Below are 11,415 nucleotides of genomic sequence, written 5' to 3'. Positions count from 1 at the left end.
AGTGAAGGGAGTCAAAAGGCACAAACTCCCAGTTATGAAATAAGTAAGTCCCAGGGATATAATACACAGAATGGTGACTATAGGACTATATTATATACCTGAAATTGAAATTAATAATACTGTCTTCTGTATTTGAAAGCTAGTAAGAGAGTAAATCTTAAATGTAGTCCTAGGGGCTTCCCTGGTGGCACAGTGGTTGAGAGTCCACCTGCCAATGCAGGGGACACGGGTTCGTGCCCCGGTCCGGGAAGATCCCACATGCCGCAGAGCGGCTGGGCCCGTGAGCCATGGCCGCTGAGCCTGCATGTCCGGAGCCTGTGCTCCGCAGCGGGAGAGGCCAGAACAGTGAGAGGCCCACGAACCGCAAAAAAAAAGGAAAAAAAAATGTAGTCCTCACAAGAAAAATGTGTAACTATGTGTGGTGACGGGCTGTTAACTTGACTTATTGTGGTGATCACTTCACAATATCTACAAATATTAAACCATAACCTTGTACGCCTGAAACTTGTTATACGTCAATTATATCTCAGTTTTAAAATATGACACAGTATGGATATGATAAGGCTAAGAATCCACTTTGTGGAGTCCAGCACACCAAGTAAATATAGGTGATAAATGCAGATGCCAATATTTGGCAGCTAAAAAAATAACACCAAGTTTTTGTGTTCCTTTAGTTTTGTTTTTAAAGCGAATGGTGGTTTTTTTTAATTTATTTATTTTATTTATTTTATTTTTGGCTGCACTGGGTCTTCAGCCGGTGCAGCCAAATGCAAATCAAAACTACAATGAGGTCTCACCTCACACCAGTTAGAATGGGCATCATCAGGGGCTTCCCTGGTGGCGCAGTGGTTGAGAGTCCGCCTGCCGATGCAGGGGACACGGGTTCGTGCCCAGGTCTGGGAAGATCCCACATGCCGTGGAGCGGCTGGGACCGTGAGCCATGGCCGCTGAGCCTGCGCGTCTGGAGCCTGTGCTCCGCAACAGGAGAGGCCACAGCAGTGAGAGGCCCGCGTACCGCAAAAAAAAAAAAAAAAAAAGAATGGGCATCATCAGAAAATGTACAAACAGCAAATGCTGGAGAGGGTGTGGAGAAAAGGGAACCCTCTTGCACTGTTGGTGGGAATGTAAATTGATACAGCCACTATGGAGAACAGTATGGAGGTTCTTTAAGAAACTACAAATAGAATTACCATATGACCCAGCAATCCCACTACTGGGCAAATACCCTGAGAAAACCATCATTCAAAAAGATACATGCACCCCAGTGTTCACTTCAGCACTATTTACAACAGCCAGGTCATGGAAGCAACCTAAATGCCCGTCGACAGACGAATGGATAAAGAAGATGTGGCACATATATACAATGGAATATTACTCAGCCATAAAAAGGAACGAAATTGAGTCATTTGTAGAGACGTGGATGCATCTACAGACTGTCATACAGAGTGAAGTAAGTCAGAAAGGGAAAAACAAATATCGTATATTAACGCATATATGTGGAACCTAGAAAATGGTACAGATGAACCGGTTTTGCAGAGCAGAAATTGAGACACAGAAGTAGAGAAAAAAACGTATGGACACCAAGGGGGGAAAGCGGTGGGGGGCAGTGATGAATTGAGAGATCGGGACTGACATGTATACACTGATGTGTATAAAATAGATGACTAATAAGAACCTGCTGTATACAAAATAAATAAAATAAAACTCAAAACTTAAAAAAAAAACAGTGTTTGGAGAAGTGGAAGATTTCCTAGTCACAGGTGAGAAGGTGAATTCACAAAACAAGGTGAAAAAACTGAACTTCATTGGGCACGTACTCTTTAACACACATCTATACACAACCAAAGCAATGCTGCCAGAAGCTTCTCTTCTCCCCATTTAACCAATGAGTGAGAAAGACTTGAATCCCACAGATAGGAAATGGCAGTGGGGTAATTTGAACCAGGTTAAACTAAGAACAACAGGCCCATGTCCTTTCCACGATCACACCATGATTTGCACAAGCCCTTGGCAAGTCTCTTGCTGGACGCCTTCCCACATACAGGGTTGTCTTGTGCAAGATACCAGGGCTCCTGGGATTAAGGAAAGCTGATGAGCAAATTCATTGGAAGACTGAAACCAGACCTTTTGTAAGCACTAGAATAAAGCTGATGCAACTATTCAGGGAAATAATGGGAACAGTTTTTTTTTTTTTTTTACAGAGTGGCTGCTGTGTGCCAGAGGTTTTGCACATTTATCCCCAACTGTCTCCAAAATTCTGCAAGTAGGGATTATTATCTCCATATTATAGATGAAGCACCTGAATCTTAGAGAAGTGATGTCATTACTCGGGGTTCCACAGCTAGTAAACTGCAGAGCTAGGATTCAAACCCAGGTCTGCTAAATCTAAAATTATACATTGTTCCACCCCACTATACTACCCTACCTGCGGCCTCAAAATCAATCTCCATTTTCCAAGGGTAGAAGGAGGGACTGCAACAGGTGTTGTAAAGATAGCAGAAGGTGGTGAGTCCATGGAAGCTGATGCCTGAGTCTCATGGGCAGACCTCAGGCAGGATCACGAAGGTGTAGCTTGTAAGGCTGGTCGTTCCCCAAGGGGCCTTTAGCCCATGCCCGTGATGATCATCTTCCATCATATACATCCTCCATGGACTCAGAACTTTTCAGTTGACGGGGGCCACTGAAATATTATCACCAATATCCTCTACCTGCTCCCACGCCAGAGAGAAAAGCACATGAACTGGGGCCCTAGGGCTGTCACTGACTTGCTAGGTCAATTGGGTAAATATGTCATCTCTCTGAGCATCTGCACCAAAAAACAAAAAGGAATGGGCTGATAAAATCCACTTGCAACAGAGAAAACTTACCTTAAAAGGTTAAAAGGGGGCTTCCCTCATGGCGCAGTGGTTGGGAGTCCGCCTGCCGATGCAGGGGATATGGGTTCGTGCCTGGTCTGGGAGGATCCCACATGCCGCGGAGAGGCTGGGCCCATAAGCCATGGCTGCTGAGCCTGTGCATCCGGAGGCTGTGCTCCGCAACAGGAGGGGCCGCAGTGGTGAGAGGCCTGTGTACCGCAAAAAAAAAAAAAAAAAAAGTTAAAATGTCCTGCATTAACCCAATTTCCAATGGGGGCAGTGGGGGAGAGGGCAGGTACTTTCCCCACATGCCACCAAACAGTTCTCAGACACCAGTTGGGTGTCCTACAATTTCACTCAGTCCTGACACTATCTACCCAGAGATAACATCAGATTCCACAGGATAAAGGCTCAGTCCTTCAGGACTGCTCCCCAGTCAATTCCAGAAGCCAACTGCAAGTTCAGGTTGTTACATGTACTTCTGATTTGGAGGTTAGAACCCCACCTTGGGTTCAAGTAATTTGCTAGAGTGGCTCACAGAACTCAGGATACAGTTTACTTGCTAGAGTATCAGTTTATTACGAAAAGATAAAACTCAGGAACAGCCAGAAGGAACAGATGCCTAGGACAAGCTACGGGGAAAGGGGGAGGAGCTTCCATGCTCTCCGAGCTCAACAACCAGGAATCTCTCTGAACCTAGTCTTCTTGGGTTTCGTTACAGAAGTTTGACTGTTAAGTCATTGGCCATTGGCAACTGAACTCAATTTCCCGCCCATCCCGCCCATCCCTCCCCAGGTCAGGGGGTGGGACTGAAAGCTCCAACCCCCTATCACGTGTTTGGCTCCACGGGCAACCAGCTCCCATCCTCAGGTGCTTTCCAGAAGCCACGTCATTACACGACAAAATACATCGTTATGGCACTTATCACAGGAAATTCCAAGGTTTTTAGGAGCACTGTGCCAGAAAAAGGGAGGAAGACCAAATATATATATAGTTGTTTTTTTTTTTTTTTTTAACAAATTTCTTTTTATTTTTGGCTGTGTTGGGTCTTCGTTGCTGCCCGCGGGCTTTCTCTAGTTGCAGGGAGCGGGGGCTACTCTTCGTTGTGGTGCACGGGCTCTAGAGCACAGGCTCAGTAGCTGTGGCGCACGGGCTTAGTTGCTCCGTGGCATGTGGGATCTTCCTGGACCAGGGATCGAACCTGTGTCCCCTGCATTGGCAGGCAGATTCTTAACCACCGCACCACCAGGGAAGTCCCCAAATATATATTTATTACAAATCACAACATCGCACTTGGCAAGAACTTACCATGAAAAATACACTATATGAGTACACTTTGTTAAAACTATAAACTTCATGAAGATATGGATGAATCCCAGAGACACTATCTAATCTGTAGTAGGTTCCTGGGGTCGTTATAACAAAGTACCATAAACTGGTTTAAAACAACAGAAATCTATTCTCACACCATTCAGGAGGCCAGAAGCACAAAATCAACGTGTCAGGAAAACTGATTCCTACTGGAGGCCCGAGAAAGAAACTCCCTGCCTCTCTCCTAGCTTCTGGTGTTTGCTGGCAATCCTTGGTACTCCGTAGCTTGTAGATGTATCACTCCAATCTCTGCCTACCTCATCTTCACATGACCTTCTTCCCTGTGTGTCTATGTGTCCTTTTCTGTCTAAGGGCACTCTCCTTGGATTTAGGGTCCACCTTTATCCAGTAGGATTTCATCTCAATTGTAAAACAAAAAATGTTGCCCCCCCCCATTCTAGTTCTACAAGGATTAAGTTGCAACCCACCGCAGTTGCCCACCAACAGTTGCCCACCAACAGTGAGCTGTGAGGGGAATTCAGGATGGAGGAAAACAGGAAGCATTCTGTGCTTTGGATATGCAGGTCCTAGATAGTTAAGATGCATATGTAAGGAAAATATTTCAATGACCCCAGATTCTTGCATCTTCCCAAACACAGAAGAGCACTAAAATCATTAATTTGAGATGTCTGTTCTTTGTGATGAGCATTAATCTTTTTATTACAAGTTTTTCCCAATAAATAATTCATATATATCTTGGTTCTTCCCTTATCTCTTTGGAGCAGTTCCTCAGAGCTATCTGAGAGGCTAATCTCCTGGGCTACAGTCCTCAGTGAGGTCCGAATAAAACTGAAACTCTCTTACATTGTGCATTTTTCTTGGTAATGCACAATCTTTACCTTAATTACACCTGCAAAGACCCCAATTCCAAATAAGGTCACGTTCTGAGGTTCTGGGTGGATCCGAACTTTGGGGAGGCACTGTTCACCCCACTACATAATCTAATGTCTTCAAGTACAGCTGAGGAAGCTGAGGCTTTACAAAGGGAAATGCCTTGCCCAAGGTCATACAGTTTTGCGTATAAACGATATTAGGAGGAGGACAGACGCGGGCACCGTGTGACTTTCAGAGACCATACAGTGGTGGACAGACCTTCACGGATCAAGACAAATAAGCCCATCCTGCATGAAGACAACGCAGAGAGAGTCTGCCCAAAGCATGTTCTGCAATTCCAACCCATATTTCTCCTTCCCAGGGAACATAAGAACGTGGGCATTTTGCTCCACAAAAAAATCACTGAAGCCCGAGAGAGAAACCAGAGAGCCAGCAGTGCGTCACTTGCCAGTTCTTTAACCAAACACACAGAGAGTTAGAAGCCACCACCTCTGATGTCCTCCCCCTACAATTTCCTTCACTTACAGTTTCAAAATCCTGGCGGTATTAATCAGAGAAGTACCAGACCCGGTCCACAAGTTTATGACGCACGTTTCTACTGCGTCTGCGCGGCGTCCCTGGGTCTCCTGGCCAGGTGTAGCCACTTGGAATTAAGGGGAAACTTGATCCAGGAGCTGTTTCCCCATGCTTTTCTGCTTGATTATAAATATGACTTTGTGAAAATCCAACCACACCACTGTCTCCATCGGGCTGCATTCTTTTCAAAACTCAACCCTCCTTCATGGGCACAGAGCATCTGTTTCAAGTCAGAAGGCAGGGCAAGGCTGTCTCCCCACATGACACGGCTCAGAAGCCCCAGCCGTGGTACTTGAAACCTAGTGGCCTGAGATAATTGGCCTCCAAACCAAATTCAGCTGCTGAGACCTGATCAGAAACTGCTGGGTTTCTTTTTCCCTAAACTGATCTAATTCCCACCCACAAGCCCTCTGACCTTCCTTCCTTTCTTGGAAATGCCTGGAGGACTGCTTGGGTGGGCACCAAAGCCTCCGGGAGAAGAGATAGGACTGAAAGGTGCAAAGGGGATGAGGAAAAAAGCCAGACACAAAAGGTCACATATTGTATAAGTCCATTTATATAAAGTGTGCAGAACTGGTACATCCATAGAGACAGAAAACAGCTTGGTGGTTGCCAAGGTCTTGGGGGAAGAGGGTTGAGGGGCGGCTACTTAATAGTTAAGGAGTTCCTTTTGAGGCTGATGATGGGTGCACAACAGTGTGAATGCACTAAAGGAAGCTGAAGTGTATACTTCAAAGTAGTTAATTTTATGTTGTGTGAATTTCACCTCAATGTCTAAAAAATTCTAAAAGGGAAGGAAAAAAGAGGGGGAAGGGGATGAGGAAGGAAGCCCTGCCGCTGAAGTGGGCTTTCACAAAAGCCAGCCTCAAGGACAGCAGGGACTCAGTCTAAGTTAACCCCTCCCTTTCCAGAGGGAAGCCTTAGGCTGCACGCCTGTGGCATTTTCCCAAGGAGCTTCAGCTGAGAAATTGCACATCTGCACCACCTGGTTGTCCCCTAAAGCTAGAAAGTTCTCCTCTCTAATGGTCAGCTCAATCATGGGTTCTTTTCTCTGATAATGTTTTTAAAGAGAGAGGGCCTGCCTATTTCAGGGGCTTAAAATGAAATAAAGTGGAATTAAGCGCAGTGGGGAAAAAAAAATTTTAATTTAGGATTCTCCGCTTACTTATTCAGAAGTGCTAAAAACGTGCATTGCCTTTTCTAAGTTGAACTGAATCTCTGTTTTGAGCCCCCATCCTGCTGCAAAGCAAAAACTTAATCTCATTCAGTTCAGCCTCTGCCACTTTGTCCAGGATCACACCTAAATTCTATATGAATGTGAATTCTATGCGAAGGTGTCTGCCCCTTGCTGTCCTCGTGTATTCCCGTGAGCTGCTGAGATGTCCCGATATTCATCTGGACCTCTGGACGTGTCTTGTCTACTTTTGCCTCATCTATCCAGTAGGTCTTCTCTAGGTCTGCAGGTTCTCTATGCCACCTCTCTGCTCCCCACGGATGTCTGGGAACCCTTGGTGGCCCCGATGCCATGCTGGGACCATCAGAAATGAGGGGGAGCTAAGGCTGTTCACCCACTTGCTTGCTACCCTTAGACACGTGGAAAAGTCATTCTCATGCGCTCCCACTGTTTCTACTCTACTCCTTTCATGCCATGTTATGGCACAGGCTATCTCTGGGAACGTGCCCAGGTTCTGCTGACAAAGCAGACACAGGTCTCCTCTACTCTGGGATTCGCCAAACCTATATGCAGTCTCTAAAGTGGGATTCAAATCCACACCTGATTTGAAAACACAAGTACTTCTTCCTAAACAACACTACCTCGTTGCATTTAAATGGGCACCTTAGAAAGACATCAGTGTTTTGACTACAGTTCGGGTGAGGAGACTTTCAGGTAGAAAAACTGAGATATTCCTACAGAAGAGCCTCAAGAGCATTGTTAATGGGGTGCAGAAACAGAAACCTACAAACAGAAGGGTGTCAGTGTGCCCCACGCACTCTGCACTCCCACCCCTCACTTCTCCAGGGTTCCCTATAGGAAACCCCTGAGAAGAAATTAACTTGGAAAAGTCAAAAAAAACCCCACAGGAGTCCATACAAAAATGAATATCTGAAAATTCCAGGCAATGGACAAACCTTGAAAACATATACTAAGTGAAGAGAAACCAAACACAAAAAGCCACATATTGTATGATTCCATTTATACGAAATGTCCAGAATAGGCAAATCCAGAAAGTAGACTGATGGTTGGCAGGGGCTGGGAGGAAGGGGGAATGGGGAGTGACTAAATATTTAATGGTATGGGGTTTCCTTTGGGGGTGATGAAAATGTTCTGGAATTAGACAGTGATGATGGTTGTACAACATCATGAATGTACTAGAAGTTACTGAATTATACAATTTAAAATGGGAATTTTCTATTATATGAATTTTACCTCAATATAAAAAAAATATTCCAGGGACTTCCCAGGTGGCGCAGTGGTTAAGAATCCACCTGCCAATGCAGGGGACACGGGTTTGAGCCCTGGTCCGGGAAGATCCCACATGCTGCGAAGCAACTAAGCCCGTGCGGCACAACTACTGAGCCTGCGCTCTACAGCCCGCAAGCCACAACTACTGAGCCTGCATGCTGCAACTACTGAAGCCCACGCGCCTAGAGCCCGTGCTCCGCAACAGGAGAAGCCACCACAATGAGAAGCCCGCGCAGTGCAACGAAGAGTAGCCCCCGCTCGCCACAACTAGAGAAAGCCCAAGCACAGCAATGAAGACCCAATGCAGCCAAAAATGAATAAATAAATGAATAAATAAATAAAATTAAAAATTACTTGAAAAAAAATTAAGCCAGGGGACTTCCCTGGTGGTCCAGTGGTTAAGACTCTGTGCTTCCACTGCAGGGGGCATGGGTTGATCCCTGGTCAGGGAACTAAGATCCCACGTGCCACGTGGTGCAGCCAGAAAACAAAAAATTAAGCCAAACATAAACCCCCAAACTGAAAAATACAACATTTGAAATTAAAAGTTCACTAGATATGATAACAGCATACTGGATATTCTGAAAGTATAAGTGAAAGTGAGGGCAGGTCAACAGAAATTATCCAAACTGAACCACAGCAGAAAAAAAATTTTTTTAACATGAACAGAGCATTGATGGGAAAAATTAAGTAGTCTGACATTGGTGTTATTGGAGTCTCCGAAGAAGAGGGCAGAGAAAATTGGTCAGAAAGCAAATATCTGAAGAAATAATGGCTGAAATTTTTGCAAATTCGATAGGAAAAAATTTCAATCTACAATTCAAGAAACTCAGAACACCCCAAACATGATAAATATCAATACAAAGAAAACCATGCCTGGGCACATCATAATCAAATTACTGATGAGTAAAGATAAGGAGAAAATCTTTAAAATATCCAGAAAATAAAAGACACAACTCATACAGAGGAACAAATATAATCACAGCTTTCTACTCATTGGAAACAATGGAGGCCAGAAAACAACATCATGACATCTTTAAAATGCTTCAAGAAAAGTAAAGGGGCCGCTCCTGCAACATCTGTGAAAAACCTACCCATACATGAATATTATTTTCTTCAAGCATCTGCTCTCAACAGAGGAAAAGTTCAATGTTTTACCATTGATACAAAGGTAGCCCTGAGCTTTTAGTCTAAGTCCCAGCTCTACAAATATACATTAGCTGAGTGCTATTTATCTCTTTGAACCCAAGTTCTCATCTGTAACTGGGGATGATAATAGTACCTTCACCTCGAAGGGCTGCTGGGAAAACTAAATGAGGTTGTAAATGTAAGCACTTAGCACAGTACCTAGTAAGTAATGGGCTAGCGACCACAGGGTGAGCAGGAGATGGAGAAGACTCAGACAATGTGGTCCATGTCCCCCAGAGCTCTTTCCAACCAGCTAGGCAACCAAGGTCTATGGCAAGGATACAGGATGTGCTGAGGGATCAAAGGCGCGATTCCAAGCACATCTTTGAGACCAGGTGAATGGAACCACATCTGAGTTACCTGAACTGAGAGTGTAGGAAAGGTAGCTCCCTGGATTAAAACTAGAGGCTGTTACTAAAGAAGTGGGGGGGGCTTCCCTGGTGGCGCAGTGGTTGAGAGTCTGCCTGCTAATGCAGGGGACACGGGTTCGAGCCCTGGTCTGGGAGGATCCCACATGCCGTGGAGCAACTAGGCCCGTGAGCCACAACTACTGAGCCGGCGCGTCTGGAGCCTGTGCTCTGCAACAAGAGAGGCCGCGATAGTCAGAGGCCCGCGCACCGTGATGAAGAGTGGCCCCCGCTTGCCACAACTAGAGAAAGCCCTCGCACAGAAACGAAGATGCAACACAGCAAAAATAAATAAATTAATTTAAAAAAAAAAAAAAAAAAAAGAATTGGGGGTAGTGGAGGAGGGAAGGCAAAGAACAAATGTTCACCATGCAAACTAAAGGGGGAGCACAGTTTTTTCCTCAAGGAGCTCATGTATAAGGAAATAGTTTGGTAGGAGACAGAATACAAGGCACTAAGCGTTATGATAGAGGGATGGGCAGGTTATAAAGGGGCAAAAAGTGACAGGAGAAAGGGGTGATCAGAGGAGATTTCCTAGAAAAAATAAAATTTGAAATGAATATTCAAGAACAAGTAGGAGTCCACAAACAAAAAAGAAGGAAAAGATCTTTCAGGCAAGTGAAGAGAAGAGACTGGAAGAATGCGTGGGAGAAGAGGCAGGAGAGACAGAAAGAAGCAGATCATACGCTGCTTTGTAAGTCATGCTAAGGAATATGACTTTTTCCTCTAATGAGTAGCTTTCAATGTGTTTTCCTTACTAAGAGCCACGATGATAAAATCATTTCACATGGCAACCTGGACCATACGTACATACATATAAACGTCATATGTATAGATGTGGCCATATGTACATATGAATCTCAAATGTAACTACCTTGGAAAAACGTTTGGCAGTTTAAACAGGCATCATACATCCACCCTGTGACCCAGAAATTTTACTCCTGGTAGTATGGCCAAAAGGAATGAGTGGATATGCCCACAAAAAGACATACCAGGGAATATGCACAGGAGCTCTGCTCCTAATAGCCAAACACTGGAAACAGCCTAACTGTCCATCAACAGGAGAATTGTATGATTAAATTGCAGTATATTCATACAATGGAATACGATGATGAAAATGGACACACTACAGCGACATGTGACTCCATGAATGTGTCTCAGACATAATATTGAGCTAAAGAAGCCAAACCCCAAAACAGTATATATTCTTTGATGTCATTTAGTTCAAGAATGGGCAGAACTAATTGAAGCAGGGGGAGCAGAGGTGGGTGTGGGGTGTCATAACTACTCCAGTTATGACAGGGAAGGGGCAGGAAGGAGCTTTCTCTGGTGCTAGACATGTTTTATATCTAGATCTGGGTTAGTGGCTAAATGAGAATATGAATATATAAAAATTCGTCAAGCTGCACACTTAAGACCCTGCACTTACCTTGAATAAATGTTATACCTCAATGCAAAGTTGTTAAAAATGATGCCACACTATCCTAAATACATGTCAAACGTGGAGCTCAAATTCCCATTTAGAATATGCACTTGCGTTTATAACAATCTGAAATAAACCATACTGAAATAAACAATTGTCTCACAAAATAATCCATGTGATTGAGGCTGACATTTAGTCTATTCAATTTTTTTTTTTTTTAATGTTGGCTGACTATAACTCACTACACTGATTACATGGCCCACTAAAGGTCGTAATCCATTATTTGAAAATCTCAGT

At 44.3% G+C, this 11,415-nt stretch overlaps 1 long non-coding RNA gene across 1 annotated transcript in view; it reads right to left on the bottom strand.

Annotated features, from left to right (window-relative positions):
* Window positions 1–2,873: 2,873 nt before the first annotated feature.
* The window catches only part of LOC109551777 (uncharacterized), a 51,033-nt gene continuing 42,491 nt past the window's right edge, over window positions 2,874–11,415 (bottom strand). Inside the window, exon 4 of the long non-coding RNA XR_012330951.1 lies at window positions 2,874–3,064. This is a non-coding gene — a long non-coding RNA (uncharacterized lncRNA). The remainder of the gene's footprint in view (window positions 3,065–11,415) is intronic.

This window comes from Tursiops truncatus, chromosome 3 (genome assembly GCF_011762595.2).
Source record: "Tursiops truncatus isolate mTurTru1 chromosome 3, mTurTru1.mat.Y, whole genome shotgun sequence".
NCBI classification, from domain to species: domain Eukaryota; kingdom Metazoa; phylum Chordata; class Mammalia; order Artiodactyla; family Delphinidae; genus Tursiops; species Tursiops truncatus.
Note: the sequence above shows the minus strand (reverse complement) of the source record. Positions and strands in the feature narration are given on the sequence as shown.